Genomic DNA, 19833 nt, shown 5'->3' on the forward strand with positions numbered 1-19833 from the left:
TGTATTTTTTCAAACGGAAAATGGGTCATTTGTCCAAATATTTTTAAATCACGGTTCAAATGGACGAGTAAAAAATAGTTTGGGTGAAATGGCCAAAAAAAAATAGTAAGGATGAAACTGGTTTCATCCTAGCTTAAATTTAAAAAATAGCAAGGATGAAACTGGATACATCCTGTGTAAATTAAAAATAAGAAAAAATACTTGAAAATGGGCACGATGAAACTGATTACATCCTGCCTATTTTTACATTTTTGTCCATTTAAACAATATCAAAATCTAACTGTCCATTTCACCCAGAAATTGTTGATTTTGGTCTTTTTAACCAATTTTGTGTTTTTCAAAACATTGAGCAAGAACATACAGAGTTGTGCATAAGCAAAGGTGTCTCGCAACTTGAACCTTTACGTAGTGTTAATCGGCTTTCTTATAATCCGACCATAGAGTGAACATAAGTCTTGAAATCTAGGAGATAAAAGATTACTTAACACACGACTATACTAGTGTAAAGTCTAAAGCCAGCACATTATGGCCCTGTGCTTGTATCCCAGTTTAATGAATGATCTAGAGAACTTCCCATATTCTCATAGAAAGCGGCCACACTTTCACATTCACATAGGTGAGTTTATCAAGAATACTCCTGAAAGTACTCCACTCTAAATAGAGATATAAACATCGTTAAGAGCTTAAAATTTTAAAATTAAAATTAAATTCAACCTTTTACTCGCTTCAGGATATCATGCTGTGGGATGAATTCTTCAAAAGCATGATTCTCACATATCCATATCATTTATAACTTCGTCTAGTCCATTTGAACCTATTTCTAGGTTGGGTATCCATCATAAATGACTCAATCTCAATGGACATCAACCTCATCCCTAAGATGTATTCACATCTTCTTATCAATCCTTTCGTCAAAGGACTAATGAAAGCTCTTTCCAGACACTATATAATCCATTCTCATAACATCAATTCTTGTAGTTGTCATTACGTTCTCAATTCTTGCAATAGCCGCGGTACTATCACATTAGATTAATATGTCCGTTCCTCTATCTACTATAAAGGATCGAATCACTCCATCCCTTAGAGGATTCAACTAAAAGGATGTTCAATCAGCTTCGCAGTATCCTTAAAGGATTGCGGTAACCATTTAGATAATGTATTTCTAGGCTAAGATGTGTTTGAAACACCTCATAACCTTCTCAATATTTTACCAATTTTCCATACTAGCATTGGTAAATCTGAATATAAAACCCCCACTATGGAAGCAATATATTACACCCCCACTAAAAAATACTTATATATATATAGTCAATCACATAGAAAAGAAGCATACTGAGCTACCATACTCATGTCTAGTGCAATCGCACACAATCTCAAAAGCATTAACACTAAACCAAATGAGTGAAAACTTGTTTACAGTCAAACTATATATATTTCTGTCTCTTTTAAAAAATTTATTTTCATTGAAATGAAAATTGATCCAAAAAAAGAAAAAAAAATCATTTCAAAAATATACACCATCTTCGTTCAGGTCTTTCATGCCAAATAGTAAATTAAGCATGTTCTCAATTTCATTTTCATCTCATAAGTTAGAATAAAAATTCAACAAATCACCTATGCATACAAAACAAAGAGTATTGTGCATTTCACTTTCATTAATTCTGAAATCATTCGAATGAATCAAGAAAATAATTTTTATTTTATAAATTGTTTTAAAGTTGTTTTTTAGAATCTAAATGATAACTTATCTAACTTATATGATTTCTTTTATTGTAGAGACTACACAGTTTTCCATGCTTGGTTTACATAGACTCCCATCCTTAACTTACTCAAAAGTATATATTTCTACTTATGACTATAACAAATCATACATTGTAGAAACAACATCAACAAAACAAGCATGTAAGTTATTTGGTCACATCAATGCAAGAGTCAACAATTTTCTGTTTGCTTGTCTAAAAACAATAGGCTCATAAAAACTTTTTTCCAAAGATTTAATAGTTTGAAGAACAAAGTTACTCTCTATAAGAAGTTATATATCTTTCAAATTATAAGCAACAAAATATTCATGACTAAATTTAGTCTCACTATATATGCTTTTCTAGGTTCATTCTTAGTGAATTACTTGTCACCTTCATTTTTCTAGTTCCTCTAATTTAAATCAAATGTGTTAAAGTATAGGATTTGGAACCCCCACTATTTTTGACTCAAACAAGAATTTCAAAACAATATCCAAAGATCCCAAAAATTGTGAAAAACTAATAAACCAATGGTCTAAACCCAAAACGTTTTGCACAATATAGAGAAAAATTCAAACAGTTTTCTTGAAAGCAACATTGCTTAATATTCACTACTCAAAAATCATATTTGATATCAGGACAAGTTACTCGAAGCATCTTTATAAAATTCTCAAATATTTTATTTCATCCAATAAACATTGCAAGTTGCGTAAGATTTCAAAATGTACATGCTTTTATGAGTTAGGTAAGATTACATACATGTTACTCAAAAATTCACCAAGTTCATAAGAAAATATAACATGCTCATATTGATCACCAACTCATTGATTTCTTAAAAAGCATGACAAAATCTCAGTATTTCAAATATTCAAAATTCAATTTATGTTATGATAAAATTGTAATATTATATTCAAACATTTTATCCATAACTTATCATTTGTAGCAGCGCAATGATCAAATTCAACAAATTTCTTATCTCACTCTTGTTTATAACAAGATATGAACATCTTGGAAACTAGATATATCTTTAACAAGATTGTTCTACCCAAAGTAAACTTTTAGGCTATACCAATACCGAAAGTCCTAGTGATGTGAGTATATCTCAACACCACTTTCTTTCAAAACGATTAAGTTCAACTTTTGAACTATAACCTATCAAAACAAATATGGTGTAAAACACCAATATATATCAACCTCTCACCGTATCCATAGTTCACATTAACTAAGCTTGAAAAGCGTTGTTTATAACATTTGATATCCTTGCAATGCCATGCAAGAATAGCAAATAATCTCATAATCAATATTATCTTCATTTCTTGGTGAGAGTTGATATTCACATTTGTTTTGACTAGGTTTCTAATTATTTCGGTTTTGGGTTCGTATAAAATTCCATCTCATAGTTCAAAACTTATATGAGTCACATGTTTATTGTCATACACAATAATTCTCAATTTTTTGTTTCCCTAAAATTTATTCTAAGATTGAACAATCAACTTATTCAATTTAGAATGTCATTATTTGATCACTGCAATAACTACAAACAGTTCATCAAACATACCTCAATTGTTTTTAAAGCTCAATTGGTTATAAACCATTGTCCATTCCTTGCGCACCAACATAGAAATCAGCAAAAATGTTTCTCCACTCATTGATTAATCTCCCGCAATTTTATTTCATTGGAAAATAAAAAATTTCTCAAGTAAGTGAATTTCCACCTGTCACAATGTAACTGAAAATAAGTAAGGTATGCATTTACATAATAACTTGAAAGTCAAATAAAATATAATACTCCAAGTTTCTCTTGAGTGTCAAATAAAGATTCCAATCTATATAGTTATAACATCATATATTTATAACTCTCTATCAATCATTTTATCAAACATATGTGGTGCACTAGTTTGATTTCTAACAATAATCTTATTTTTCATTACCAAAACAAGAGTATGAAATACTAGATTCAAAACATGATTTGTAATGTAATTTCATACATCTCTAATCTCTAAACTCAAGTATCATATCTGATATTTTAGACATACATATAAAATGATTTTCAAACCACCACATCTCTTAAACCAGAAGTCCAAATGGATAATTTCAAAATGGGTTTTGAATACAAGTTATTCATCTAAAATATTCATGTCACACAAGTCCAAAATGGCTACAAAAACATTGGGACAAACGAATTCAATCAAGACTAAATTTCTGCTCGTCAGAAATTTTCAGCAACGTTATGAAGTTTGTAAAATACCTTAAAAATACTTTTCGGTGTCCAAAGATTATGAAATTAAACATGGACAATCTTCGGTATGTCTAACATCTCTAGTAAAAATTTCTACACCAAATTAAACTCCATGTAGGACATAAAAATAAAACTCTACGGCATGTTAAAAAAAATAATTTGTTTGTTATCAAAAGTATTTTTTCTATGCTAAATATTATAAAGTAAAATATTTAACCATGATATTCCTAGACCATCAAAAATACTTTAGGTACCAAATAACCTAATTCCAAGCATCATGCTAAATCACTAAAGAAAAATTATACCGTTCATATAATTCTATAAAACAAATTAAACAACGAAACTTATCGCGTTTGAGCAATTCTTTTCTTTTGATATCCATGGCAGAATATAACGTCTTAAAATTGTTGGAATCATTATTGAATTATGCCTGCACAACAAATAAAATCAAACACGAAACAATTAACGTTATGGCTGAGTCGCGAACTAGGTCGCTTTTTCGCGGTTCTGCCCAAGATTGTGCAGCAGTTCTTCAATGGCGCGTCCTCCTCAGGATAAAACAGTCGAGATCAGTATCTCTTTCACAATCACTCTTGCACGATTAGAGGATGTGAAACTTCTACACTTCATTCTTGCTCAGAACTCTTTAGAAAAACCAAGGATGATCACACGCTTGTTTTTCTTTCTCACAAGACATTCATTTTGATTTTAAACTCATGAAACAAATTAGAAAACTCACTCATTAGAAAAGTCTTCTAAAATTCTCCTAATCCTTTTCATAAAAAAATTTTGTTTTTTTTTTGCTTAAAAGCCAAGGAGATAAATGTGAGTAAATGAAAGACATTATTAGGATGTTAATTAGCTTAATTAACTCACTCAATAAAAAACTATTTTTGGTATTAAAACAAAATAAATTCACTCTTTAAGTGAAAGAATAATGGTCACATTTAAAGTCATTTAATCGAGAGAATAAAAATTTGGAAATTAATTAATGTTTTTAAAAACATATATCCCAACCGTCTTTGTTTAGAAGAAGTTTGAATCTGTTGATTGTAGTAGAAGAAGTTGAAATTGGAGTCTGAGTTGGCACGCTAATTATGTGGTGAATTGGAGTCTGAGATGGTTATGGAACTCAGTTATGTGGTCGATTTGATTCCGAGTTGGTTATGAAATGAATCAAATGATTGTATGTGCAAATTTCTGTTCTTGAACTCAGTCATGGCTCCTAACTAGTCTTCTTCAATGTTGTATATATCTAGTTTATGTATTCAGATTGGCTGAGATTGATTGTTGCACAAAACTTGTTACGGACAGGAATGATTTTTTTTTATCCTATAAAAGGGATGCTTAGAAGAAAAAAAATTGGCGTGCCGGTGGAGATTTTGTAATTCTGCTACTGTATTTTGAGTTCATGTACTTGTTGGGTGTCTGTTGCTTGTTCTAGAATTTCTGGTGCATTGGTTAGTGAAGTTCACAAAAAAAGAATTTTACTTCAGCTCGATTTCTAGTTGACTGAACCTTCTGTGACCTATTATTTTTTATGAAAACACCAGATCATCCAATGATTTGGTCTATTCATATGCTGCTTGTGTTAATCCTGGTTCTCTCTTACTATATTTCAGTTCCCCTGAAGTGACTACTTATTGTGGCAGACCAAACAAAAAGTAACATATCATGGCAGACTTCGAAAATTTGCTACTGGAGGCTGCAGGAAGAACTGGGTCGTCAGGGAGGAACCGTCACGCTCGTCCTCCATCCAGGAGGAAACGGGAAGGTTCATATTCTGATGATGGAAGGGATTCCAAGGATGATGATTCTGATGATGACAGAGGCTATATAAGCAGAAAGGCATCTGGCTCTCATGTTCCGCTCAAAAAGAGACTGGATGTCTCTGAGAAGGATGATGAGCGGAGAGATGATGATGACTATGAAGATCATCGAGGTGGCAGCAGTGAAGATTCTGATGTCGGGAGCGACCTTTACAAGGACGAAGATGATAGAGAAGAGCTTGCAAAAATGACCGAACTTCAAAGGGAGATGATCCTGTCGGATAGAGCAATAAAAAGAGATGATCAACAGCTTACAGAGAGGGTTAGAGCAAAGCAGAGTAGTGGGAAGAAGATGCGACGTGGAAGAGAGACCCCACAACCGCCATTATACCGTGTATGTTCTTCTGCTAGATCTGCCGAGAAGGGCGCTGCCAAAAATGATGCATTGAACGAGCTGCGGGCAAAGAGGATGAGGCATCAAGACCCGATGTTCTTCGGAAGATGGATGCATCCAGAGGTGGAACGTCTTTCGGCGGGGATGCTTCCCCAAGCAGAAGAATATCCCACATGGAAGCAAGTCCAGGTAGTTCGAGCCAAAGCGAGAGCCATAGTGGCAGCCATTGTAGAGGTGATGGGTCAGGTGGAGATGAGGGCATGGGAGGTAGTGACGAGGACAGACTAGATAAGCTAACCTTCGAAGATATCAAGGAAATTAGAATTGGGAGATCCAAACTATCGAAGTGGTTCATGGAACCCTTCTTTGAAGACCTAATTGTTGGTTGTATGGTTAGGGTCGGGATCGGTAAAAAAAACAACATGCCCATGTACAGGTTATTCATGGTGAAGAATGTGGATGCCTCGGACCCTGATAAACCGTACAAGATGGATAACAAATATACACACAAGTACTTGAACTGTGTCTGGGGCAGTGATAACTCAGCAGCTAGATGTGAGATGATCATGGTATCAGACTCCCCTCCACTTGAGAGTGAGTTTAACGAATGGGTGGAAGCGGTAAAGCATAAGGATGGAAGGATGCCAAGCCGCCACGAAGTGCTAGAAAAACAGGAAGCTATTCAAAAAGCTCTAACTTATGTGTACTCTGCCGCCACTGTGAAACAGATGCTGCAGGAGAAGAAATCAGCATCATCAAGGCCTTTGAACGTCGAAGCAGAGAAGGACCTCCTGAGGAGGGAAATGGATATTGCGGAGAGCCGTCGTGATACTGGGGAAGCTGAGAGGATCAGCGCAAGGTTACTCGAGCTAGAGTCTTCTCGGCAATCAAAGTTAAAAGATACCAAAGCTTTGAGGCTAGCAGAGATGAACAAGAAAAATAGGGATGAAAACTTCAAGAATGCATCAGAATTAAAGCCAGTGAACACAGGTCTTAAAGCTGGAGAGGCTGGATATGACCCATTTTCTAGAAGATGGACTAGGTCGAGAAACTATTACGTACCAAACGCTACGGAAGGAGACGAGACTGCTACATCAGCTGATGGTGATGCTGCTGCTGAGGTAGCAGCATTAACGTTTGGATCAGCCAGCAATGTTATTGGTGGTTTAGCAGCCACTGCTGCAGCTTTGAAAGCGGCAGCGAACGCAGGGAAGCTGGTGAATGCACCTGGGGATCTTGGAACAGAATCAAACTCTCTGCACAATTTTGATCTGCTAATCTCATTAACAGAGCTTCAAAAGTTTGGAGGAGTACAAGGAGCTCAGGCAGGATTCATGGCGAGGAAGCAGAGGATAGAGGCAACAGTTGGAAAATGTGTACCAGAAAATGATGGCTGGAGGCATTCTCTAACACTGACAGTGGGTGATTACAAGCGACGGAGAGGTCTTCTTTGAGACTTGAATGAACCCCTTTGCACAACAGGTATAATATAGTCCCCTTTACTTTTGGAGCTGGAACAAAACAATAGTGAAGTAACTAACTTATGTCAAAACTTGCCATTTAGAATGATCAAGGGGTTACTGTATTGTTTATTTATTTTATTTTATTTTTCGAAGCATGTCTTGTATTGTTACTGTGTTGTAGAACTATCGTGCAATTGTTATACTTGTGTTGCAACAAGGATTAGGGCCTATATTAGAGTATAGGAAAGTCGATCTATGTTGACTTGTTCTGTAGCCTGTTATGTCAGGTGTCTATAAGAAAAACCAACTTATAACCTCTTAATATTATACAACGAAATGAAATGTGAAATTTATTTCAGTGTGATACAAATATGAGAAGAAGAAGAAGGACAGCAAAGAAGAAGAAGAAGAGACGGCAAGAGAGCCACTATTAATCACAGAGGGCACTTTTAATTGCGGTGTTTAACAATTACATGGAAACTGTTGATGGAGGTCTTGCACAATCATTGGCGGAACTCAGGTGCTTGGGCCAAAACTTCGAGTGCGGGGAGCCTTAGCTGCATATAAATAAAAAATGATCGTTATGATAGCATAAAATGTGCGAGTGTGATGGAGGGTCCATTCGGAAATGTGAAAGAACATATGTATATGGGAATTGGAGTAAGTTGTGTATTACCTTCAACAGTGCTGGAAGTAGGATAGCTCCAACCAGAACCGTTTCGACAATCCTCGGCACAATCCGCCAAGTATTTCACCCAAGACCCACCATGTTCTTGTGCATGTTCTTTTGCACAATCGTCGATACAAAAGAGCCCTTCAGCTTTACCGGCATACAAAGCCATCACCACAACCAGCATCATTGCCCAGCCCATCATATTTGCTCTTGCCATCTCTTTCTCTTCTTCTTATGTCCTTCTTCTTCTGCTCTCTCGATCTCTCTGTAATACACAAGAGAAATGAAGAGGTTTATTTGTGTTTGTATGAGTTTGTGTTGGAATTGGGAGTTCTTTATATACGCAGTCAATTTGCCAAAATTCATGAAGAAAAACTAAACTAACTGAATAATTTATATCCATTTATTCAAAACAAAAGCAATCCTTAATTAGGTATATGCCGATCGAGCTAGTTTTTCCAAAATTCTGGAGATTTGCTGGGTTAACCGCAGAAATGTAAAGGGGCTTAATTTGCATGTAACAAACAATGAAGTTATTATTAAGCACAAATGTAAACGGGCTTAATTTAGTCCATTTCGTCCCAAAAATAGAACGATTTTTTAGGAACCATGGTTTTTTTGGGGGACCATGGTCCTATTAGGCCGCCTACCCTATAATTTTAAGGGATGTCCTGAAATTATGGGATTACTAATTTGTCCTTACCCTGATTAAAATTAACCCTAATCTAATAATTATCCCTGATTAAAATTAACCCTAACTTAATGTAAAACAAAAACAAAATACTCTAACCCTAAACCTAGCCGCTCAAAAAGAAAAACAGTTCTCCTCTTCTTCCCCATTTCAACATCATCTTCATCGATTAATCGTCGATTCATAAAATTTTCATCGTCGATTAATCAATCGAATATAAGAATTGTTCTTCGAAAGAAAACCAAAAGACGTGCAGGAACAGGTCCCCCATTAGGATATCTAGCAAATCAGCGAAGTGATTTTGAGATTCATAAAGAAGTGGACACAGCCAAGAGAAATGGAAGAGCCAAGTGAATCCATAATCCAGTATAATAGACGCAGTTCGAAGCCTGATTCTTCCGTGGGACCGATTCGTAGGTATTTCCCGAGAAACCCATTTCTTTAATTTGATTTTCATCGATTCAATTGATTATAATTCATCAAAGTAGGGTTCAAATTGAAGTTACAGTGTTTAGTTCGGTTAGAGCGTCTTTTATTGTTTCCCTAGTTTCTTAACCGAACTCCATGAATCGAAGAACACGAAGAACAGTTCGGTTCTATAGGATTGAAAACTAGGTTACCGAACTCGTGAGTTCGGTTGTTTCGCAAAAAAAATGTTGAACTGCCATGTAACCGAACTATAGCCATATTACCAAAAATAGGAAAAAAATTCCATGTAACCGAACTGTTTGATTTTTCCCAAAATTTCTAGTACCCACACTACCGGACTCTAGCACCTTTGTTCGGTTGTTTCACATAAATGTTTAAAACTGCCATGTAACCGAACTGTACCCTTATTACAAAAAAATAATAATTGGCCATGTAACCGAACTGTTCTTGTTTTCCCTATATGTTTAGTACCCATATAACCGAACTTGTTCCAATATGTTCGGTTTGTTCGCAAAAACCTTTGACAAACCGAACTCTTGGCTATTTACATATATATGTGGAGTTCGGTTTTCTCGAAAAAATAATTGAGTAACTGAACTCTACCCTAGAACACGATTTTTTTTTTCTTGAGTTGGTTTTTTTTCGTGAATTATTCCTTATTTCTTTTGTATTTTTGTTTAGTGGCAAAGGTAAGAAATCCAACCAACCATTACTGGAAGATTTGAGAACTCCCACGCCTAGAGGCCCAAAACACTTAGGTGCCGATAAGCATGGAACCAAAAATGCTTAGTATGGAGGTGTGTCATTACCGGGTGTTGTCATCCAAGATGGTGTCAATAGAGATAATGTTGACAATGTAATCCAACAAGTTAATGAAGAGATCGTGGAAGAGATGAGCAGTCAAGAACATAATCAAGATGGAGAAGATGAACTAGCTCAAGGAGGAGGAAATGAGGGTGGCGATGATGAGGGTGAAAAAGATGAGGAAGACGGAGACAAGGATGGAGATAAGGATGATGATGAATCATAGGAGGACTCGGATGAAGAGGAAGAAGAAGAGGAACAAGCAGACATAGTGGTAAAGAGACCTAGAAAGACGCCTAAAAAGCCTTGTGCTAGATATTCATACATTCCTCATAAGGATTTGTGTTTGCCGCCAAAGAATCCAACATATGGTACTCCAAGAGATGGCGGGGAGGTATTGATGGGCTACAAAAACTCATGGGCTTCCAAGATCTTTGCGACAAAGGTATGGTTCAATCTTAACCATCAAGATTTAGATTTCTCAGTCATTTTATTATATTTTGACATATATTGTTCTTTTCTATATATATTAGTATATAAGATATGATGTTGTTTTTTTAGGATCATAAAAATGTTGTTCGTGTTTTGAAATGTCAAAAGAACAAGGTATGGAATATATAAATGAGTGTGATGAGGTCCTCTTGGCGGTATTTGATTGTGTACTATGGAACAAGATACAACATGCGCACCAAAAATTTGATGTTGTCACTGTTACTGCATTTACCGAGAGGGCTTATCCAGAGACGGATACCTTTCATCTACCTTTTGGTGAGATGGCAATAACTCCGGATGATTGTTTTAGAATCGCAGCCCTACCAATTACAGGAACAAGTGTTCGAGATGGCTACGATCCCTCGATGAGTTATGAAGTTCTTGAAAAACTATTCGAAAGGTGTCTAGGATGGAGCGATAAAAAGGCACAATGTGAGTTTAGGCGAGCTAACAAAGAGCCTAAGGAAGGTGATGAGTATAATGAGTTTGAGGAAGACCGCACGTATAAGAAGAAGTTGAAAAAGATCAAGCTCAAAACCTTGTTTGATGAGTATTCAGGGACGAAAGATTTGGTTGCTCAAGGAAAGTTGGTGATAACAGAGGAGAAGACTAAGCACCATGTGACTGCTTATTTGTTATATCAACTTGGAACCATCTTCTTCCCTGACACTGCAGGCCACGTGGTAAATGCTCATTACCTCCAGCTATTGGACCCCTTGGATGAGGTGAACAACTACTCTTGGGGCATTGCGGTTCTTTCATTCGTTCAAGCGGAACTCAGAAAAGCTTCGGAGTATATATTTTGGAGGCTTATACACCCTTGTTCAGGTACCCCGTTAAATTATCGTTTATGTTTTTGAATATATAAGTGAATGAATGTGTATTGTTACTAATCATATTGCGAATGTATTTTTTTCCTCTTCTCATAGGTTTGGGTGTACGACCACTTCCCTAAACTGCAATCGTCTCATGCTCACACTCCTTGGCCTTATGGGAAGCCTACAACTGGTAAATATGAATTTTTGAACTCACAGGAAAAGAATAAGTAAAAAAAGGTGTTGGAGTTGAGGGAGACATTGGATAAGTTAACAGTGGAAGATGTGGTTTTCCATCCTTACAGCATTGGATCAGATGAAGACGAGGAGGATGTTGATGTTATTAATTTCTCACCTGTTACGGGTTATAATGGACCGTTGTTTCATCCTGAAGGTTGTACAATGTATAATCCTCGAAGAGTACTTAGACAACTTTCCTGTGTCCAAAGTGTCCCACAAGTGGAAAACTTCAACTTCAAGGTAAAGAAGGTCGGAACTAAGAACAGCGAGAAGAATTTCATCCCCAAATACGATCCTGCTCCATCAGTGGACCACTGGAAGAACTTTGGGAATTATCTTGTTCCATTCGAAGAGTTACAAGATTCGTTTGATGAGCCAAATGTCGCTGACGATGGATACACGGAATGGTATGAACATTTTTCTCATCCTCGTGTAATAAAAAGTGTCCAACAAGCCCGTGCTGATAAAGCAAAAGCGAGGCAATGAAGAAAGAGGCTCAGAAGATTATGAAGCCTACCCCTATGTGTGGTGATGAGGCCTTGATCTTGTGGAATTCGGCGGTAAGATATTTACTCTTATTTTTGTTTTTCAAAATGTTATAAAGTATTGAAAAATAATAGTGACTTATGTTTTTGATGAGAACAGGTGAAGGCAAGTGCTAAATTGTTGAAGAAATTGATGGCAAAAATCCGGAGTGGAGAGCCGATGGACACTCGAGAACAAACAGATCTCTACAACCAAATAACTAATGTTTTTAATCCCGACCTTGTCGATACAAGCCAGGTTGATCCAAGCCAGACCACGCCGTTGAAAAGGAGTCGCCAACAAGGGGAAGGTTCAACAACAAAGCAGTGGAGATGACACTCCTAGTGACGAAGGATGACCTAAAACTCCTAAACACAAGAATAAAAAAGTTTCTCGTAGTGGTCGTGGTAAATGAATTTCATAATTATCGACACATCCAAAGAGATTTTTCTTCAATCGGTGGTGATCCGATTCTACCAAACTTGTCGCTTGATTCCCAAAGTGTTTATAGTTGTTGGTAAAAGCATAAACGAAGCGCTCTTTGTGCGGTTCCAACCATTGCTCCACCACATACGTTATTATATCCTCCGGATATTCGGGGCTAGACCAATGTTCTCTAAATTAAGCAAGATTTAGATAATACTCTTCTTCGGTGAGACACCAAGTCAATGCCTCCCATTCCCCGGAGAAGGCAACCCATTTAGCGTGATTTATGGCGTATTATTTATCGAATTCCTCTTTTGCTTCCGCTTGTTCATCTTCTGGTAGCTTACTAATTTCTTCCAATCCTTTCCTCTTAGGTGGACAAGTTGAGGCTTGCACCTATTCATCACATTTCACCATATATGAAATGTACAAAGCATATTATGTGCTAATGGGAAGACTTTCTCTATTACGTTCATCAATGCTACGTCATTGTCCGTCACGATAACCCCGGGAATCTCATCATCTGGGTAGATCGCCTTCACTTGTTGTAACACCCAAGTGTAACTTGGTTCTTGCTCGTCCTTTAGATAACAAAAAACAATTAAACGGTGACTTCGTCGACGTACGACCAACAATGTTCAACAATGACATCTCATATTTGTTTGTCTTGTAAGTGCAATCCATTATAAGAACTTCATGGAAGGATTGAGCCAATTGAACACTCTTCGGATGGGCAATGAAGAGATGAGTTATTTCTTCTTCCGGACCTACCTTCTTTTGAACCGCGTAGCCTTTCTCGTGAGCCAAAAAAAATTAATTGTTGCATTACTTTTCTATCCTTCCATTCATTCCTTTTAATCGTCTCAATTGCATTGTAAATGGTGTACAAAGATGATACGTTACCCGGGTTATCTTGCTTTAATAAGCGAAGCATTGTGGAAGGTGGAATACACAATTTCCTATACTCGACTATTTTTTCCATTTCTCGAGGAGTGAGCCTTGCGGCCATTGCATGCCCTTCAAGATCATCCGGATGAGGGTGGTTATGACGACCTACCACCTTATCCATAGCTAGAAACCATTTCTTCGTTAATTTGCTCTTGCTAAATACTAGCTTGAACGGACATTTGATTTTCTTTGAGCACGTTGTGTTCTTCCTCGTCGTATTTCCTTTATACTCATAACCCTTCCTCTTGTGACTAACATCGAGATCTCCACTTCTCTCACAAACCATTTCAAAACGAGTGTTTCTTTCTTTTCCATTCAAAACCAAGACGCAATTGACTCTCTTGGCATGTTCTCTAGCCTAATTCTTCGCATCAATAGGTAAGTCAAATACCAACTCACTAGCATAGTGATGTGATGTATCTTCGAACAACATACCAATCGGAGAAGGTTGATCATGCATTGGTATAGGTTGGGATTCCATCTACAAGAAATGTAACAACATCAATGCAATCACAAATAAGTTCGGTCACATAATAATTTTATCGGGAAAACCGAACTCATTGTTCGGTTGGTTAAGCAAGTTGCAAAACAACCGAACAAATAAAAGGAACAGAGTTCGGTAACATGTGAATTTTATCGCAACAATCGAACTAATAAAAGGAACAGAGTTCGGTTACTTTGTATTTTATGTAGATAACCGAACTAGACACTGGAACTTCAGATTTTTTTTGTTTGTTAAGTTCGATTGGTTATGCTGTTAGGTTCAAGCTTGCGAAACAACCGAAATTATTAAACATAGTTCGGTTAGATAGTTGGTACATGCAGTTTGCGAACCAACCGAACTGTATACACTTAGTTAAACTTTATTTTTACGTAAAGTTCGGTTAGTTGCGAACCAACCGAAGATAACACTGCATCTCAGAAATTCCATTAATATGGAGTTCGGTAACCTGCGTGTTTGGATAAAGTAACCGAACTACATCTTCAAATGAGTTCGGTTACTTATTCATCTCACAAGGCAACCGAACTACACCTTCAGAACAGTTCGGTTACATGTTCTTCATATAATGTAACCGAACTGTGCAAAATCCAGTTCAAAAATTTACATTTTTGGGGAAGTTTTTACCAATTCAACATACATTATCTAAGTTTGGAGCATACCTGTTCACCCAAATACTCTTCCTCCGGTTGTGGTTGATAAAATCCATCATTTTCATCTTGAGTTTCATTTTGGGGAAGAATACAATCACCATCTAAGAAATAAGCCAAATCCGGATCATTTTGAAGATTAACAAATATTCTAGGAGAGGATAGAGATGAAGAATCAGATGAATTTTCATCACTTGCATACTCAAAGGGGGTGAATTGGATTTTTTTTTTTTTATTTTCCATGTTTTTCTCCTTCATCATCTTCTAACTCTACTCTCACAATAATTCTACTCAATTAATAATAAACACATCTTTTAATTTAATCTCACTAATTGTTTTTAATTAAATCATTTCACTAATCATAACCTAAAATTAATTAAGAGGGTAGATTAGGTATTAAAAAAATAACTAGATATGGGGTGACCTAGAATTACTTCTAATGTCTTTAACCAAAATAAAACCATGGTCAAAAAAAAAAACATGGTCCTAAAAAATCGTTCCAAATATACCCCTCTCATCATAACTTCCGGATAGGAATTACCAATAGGTACCATTATAGTGTTCTTAGTTAGTGGCAGGTCCACCCATTAAAGCCCACTAATCAGAGGTCCATAATTAAGAGAAAACATGAAAATGGACCAAATTTTTTAAGCCCAGGTCCTGTACACGTGCGGGAAAAATTGTACGAAATTTCTAAATACCTAAACTACCCTTCCAATCCTACATATATTAAAGCAGTCTATTTCAAAGTTTCTAAAAAAAATTTCAGCCGATTATTCTTGGGAAAATTCTGCTCTCTTTCTTCTTCTGGATTTGGGACTAGGGTTTCTGAAGATTTCTTCTGCGATTTTTAACAGGTATGTTGCTTAATCTTTTCGTTTTCTTCTTTCTGCTACAGTTTAATGGAGATAGGTTGTGTTCTGTTTTTTTTTATGATTCTTGTTCGTTTTTATTCAGTTATTTGGTTAGATTGTTAAGTTTTTAGTTTATTTTAGCTTTCGATTTGATTATCTTTCTGTTTTCTTTTCAAAATCAGTTTTGTTTTCACTTTCAGATCGTATTATCCAGCAGTACATATATGACATACTCATTGTTTCTGCTACAGTTTTTGAATCATTATAAGATTTGAATTTTGGATCATGGAGATCGGTTGTGTTCTGTTTGTTTTTTATGAATCTTGTTCGTATTTATTCAGTTATTTGGTTAGATTGTTAAGTTTTTAGCTTATTTTAGTTCGATTTGATTATATTTCTGTTTTCTTTTCAAAATCAGGTTTGTTTTCACTTTCAGATCGTATTATCCAGCAGTACATATATGACATACTCATTTTTTATGCTCTTGGATTCTGTTTCTTGCATAGATCTTTCACTTTTTTTAGTTTGACCCATCAGTACGTATGTGAAATACCGTATTACGTGCTTCGATTCTGCTGTTTCTCCTAGATTCTTAATTATTTTTTGCCATGCAGTTGATTTTGTATTTCATGAATCTGCAGTACATATATGGCATACTCATAGAAACTGCTCTTAGAATCTGTTTCTTGCATAGATCATGGAGATCGGTTGTGTTCTGTTTGTTTTTTATGAATCTTGTTCGTATTTATTCAGTTATTTGGTTAGACTGTTAAGTTTTTAGCTTATTTTAGTTCGATTTGATTATATTTCTGTTTTCTTTTCAAAATCAGGTTTGTTTTCACTTTCAGATCGTATTATCCAGCAGTACATATATGACATACTCATTGTTTATGCTCTTGGATTCTGTTTCTTGCATAGATCTTTCACTTTTTTTAGTTTGACCCATCAGTACGTATGTGAAATACCGTATTACGTGCTTCGATTCTGTTGTTTCTCCTAGATTCTTAATTATTCTTTGTCATGCAGTTGATTTTGTAGTTCATGAATCTGCAGTACATATATGGCATACTCATAGAAACTGCTCTTAGAATCTGTTTCTTGCATAGATCATGGAGATCGGTTGTGTTCTGTCTGTTTTTTATGAATCTTGTTCGTATTTATTCAGTTATTTGGTTAGACTGTTAAGTTTTTAGCTTATTTTAGTTCGATTTGATTATATTTCTGTTTTCTTTTCAAAATCAGGTTTGTTTTCACTTTCAGATCGTATTATCCAGCAGTACATATATGACATACTCATTGTTTATGCTCTTGGATTCTGTTTCTTGCATAGATCTTTCACTTTTTTTAGTTTGACCCATCAGTACGTATGTGAAATACCGTATTACGTGCTTCGATTCTGCTGTTTCTCCTACATTCTTAATTATTCTTTGTCATGCAGTTGATTTTGTAGTTCATGAATCTGCAGTACATATATGGCATACTCATAGAAACTTCTCTTAGAATCTGTTTCTTGCATAGATCATGAAGATCGGTTGTGTTCTGTTTGTTTTTTATGAATCTTGTTCGTATTTATTCAGTTATTTGGTTAGATTGTTAAGTTTTTAGCTTATTTTAGTTCGATTTGATTATATTTCTATTTTCTTTTCAAAATCAGGTTTGTTTTCACTTTCAGATCGTATTATCCAGCAGTACATATATGACATACTCATTGTTTATGCTCTTGGATTCTGTTTCTTGCATAGATCTTTCACTTTTTTTAGTTTGACCCATCAGTACGTATGTGAAATACCGTATTACGTGCTTCGATTCTGCTGTTTCTCCTAGATTCTTAATTATTTTTTGTCATGCAGTTGATTTTGTAGTTCATGAATCTGCAGTACATATATGGCATACTCATAGAAACTGCTCTTAGAATCTGTTTCTTGCATAGATCATGGAGATCGGTTGTGTTCTGTTTGTTTTTTATGAATCTTGTTCGTATTTATTCAGTTATTTGGTTAGATTGTTAAGTTTTTAGCTTATTTTAGTTCGATTTGATTATATTTCTGTTTTCTTTTCAAAATCAGGTTTGTTTTCACTTTCAGATCGTATTGTCCAGCAGTACATATATGACATACTCATTGTTTATGCTCTTGGATTCTGTTTCTTGCATAGATCTTTCACTTTTTTTAGTTTGACCCATCAGTACGTATGTGAAATACCGTATTACGTGCTTCGATTCTGCTGTTTCTCCTAGATTCTTAATTATTTTTTGTCATGCAGTTGATTTTGTAGTTCATGAATCTGCAGTACATATATGGCATACTCATAGAAACTGCTCTTAGAATCTGTTTCTTGCATAGATCATGGAGATCGGTTGTGTTCTGTTTGTTTTTTATGAATCTTGTTCGTATTTATTCAGTTATTTGGTTAGATTGTTAAGTTTTTAGCTTATTTTAGTTCGATTTGATTATATTTCTGTTTTCTTTTCAAAATCAGGTTTGTTTTCACTTTCAGATCGTATTATCCAGCAGTACATATATGACATACTCATTGCTTATGCTCTTGGATTCTGTTTCTTGCATAGATCTTTCATTTTTTTAGTTTGACCCATCAGTACGTATGTGAAATACCGTATTACGTGCTTCGATTCTGCTGTTTCTCCTAGATTCTTAATTATTCTTTGTCATGCAGTTGATTTTGTAGTTCATGAATCTGCAGTACATATATGGCATACTCATAGAAACTGCTCTTAGAATCTGTTTCTTGCATAGATCATGAAGATCGGTTGTGTTCTGTTTGTTTTTTATGAATCTTGTTCGTATTTATTCAGTTATTTGGTTAGATTGTTAAGTTTTTAGCTTATTTTAGTTCGATTTGATTCTATTTCTGTTTTCTTTTCAAAATCAGGTTTGTTTTCACTTTCAGATCGTATTATCCAGCAGTACATATATGACATACTCATTGTTTATGCTCTTGGATTCTGTTTCTTGCATAGATCTTTCACTTTTTTTAGTTTGACCCATCAGTACGTATGTGAAATACCTTATTACGTGCTTCGATTCTGCTGTTTCTCCTAGATTCTTAATTATTCTTTGTCATGCAGTTGATTTTGTAGTTCATGAATCTGCAGTACATATATGGCATACTCATAGAAACTGCTCTTAGAATCTGTTTCTTGCATAGATCTCTCACTTTTTTTAGTTTGACCCATCAGTACGTATGTGAAATACTGTATTTTAATACTGTTACATCTTTGTGACATTTGTAGGTTCAAAACATGTCTGATGCAGAGTGTTCCAATCCAAATACCTACTGCTATGCATACATTTATTATAATCATCATCATTTTTCTGTCAAAGTGCCTGTGATTGCTGAATTTGCTGTGTTTTTGCTCCTTTTTTAGTCTTACCCTTCAGTACTTTATGTGAAATACTGTAATATGTCTTTCGATTCTCTTATTTTTCATAGATCTGTCACCTGTTGTTGTCATACTGTTGATTTGTAGTTCATGAATCTTCAGTACATATATCGCATACTGATAGGAAGTGCTCCTTGTTATTTTTAAGGAGAAGTGAAGTAGATGCAGGCATACAGTGGAGCTGCAATAATGGGTGCTGCTGTACAACAACCCAATCTTTTTACTAAAGGTTCTTCAACTTTTTTTCCCAAGTTGGGTACTACTACTGCGGATAGATTACCTTCTCAAGTTAGGCAGACCCTGAAGTACGTTCAATAATTGATAGTGAGAAGAATCGTCAGTTTAACAGCTTGGAGCTCATTGCTTCAGAGAATTTTACATCTCGCGCAGTGATGGAAGCTGTGGGTTCTTGTCTCACAAACAAGTATTCAGAAGGGATTTCTGGTAAAAGGTAAAGATGGTGCTTAATGTTGTATTTTTTCCCTGTATTTGTATTGAAATGCATTTGATCATTTCATTCTTCAATGTAGGTATTATGGTGGCAATGAGTACATTGATGAGCTAGAGTCACTTTGTCAACAAAGGGCTTTGTTCATGTAACTGGCACAGGGTCTGGATCTTCCTCATGGAGGTCACTTGTCACATGGATTTATGACTCCTAAAAGACGGGTATCTGGGACTTCGATTTATTTTGAATCGATGCCCTACCGTCTTGATGAATCAACAGGTGCTGCTCTGCATTCTTATATTGTGTAATGACTATGTGGTCTATTGTTGTTCATT

At 35.6% G+C, this 19833-nt stretch overlaps 1 pseudogene; it reads left to right on the plus strand.

The window, feature by feature from the left end:
- Nucleotides 1–5081: 5081 nt before the first annotated feature.
- LOC113300332 lies at nt 5082–7595 on the plus strand (annotated as a pseudogene).
- Nucleotides 7596–19833: the final 12238 nt, after the last annotated feature.

The sequence above is a fragment of the Papaver somniferum genome, chromosome 7 (genome assembly GCF_003573695.1).
Source record: "Papaver somniferum cultivar HN1 chromosome 7, ASM357369v1, whole genome shotgun sequence".
In the NCBI taxonomy this organism is placed as follows: domain Eukaryota; kingdom Viridiplantae; phylum Streptophyta; class Magnoliopsida; order Ranunculales; family Papaveraceae; genus Papaver; species Papaver somniferum.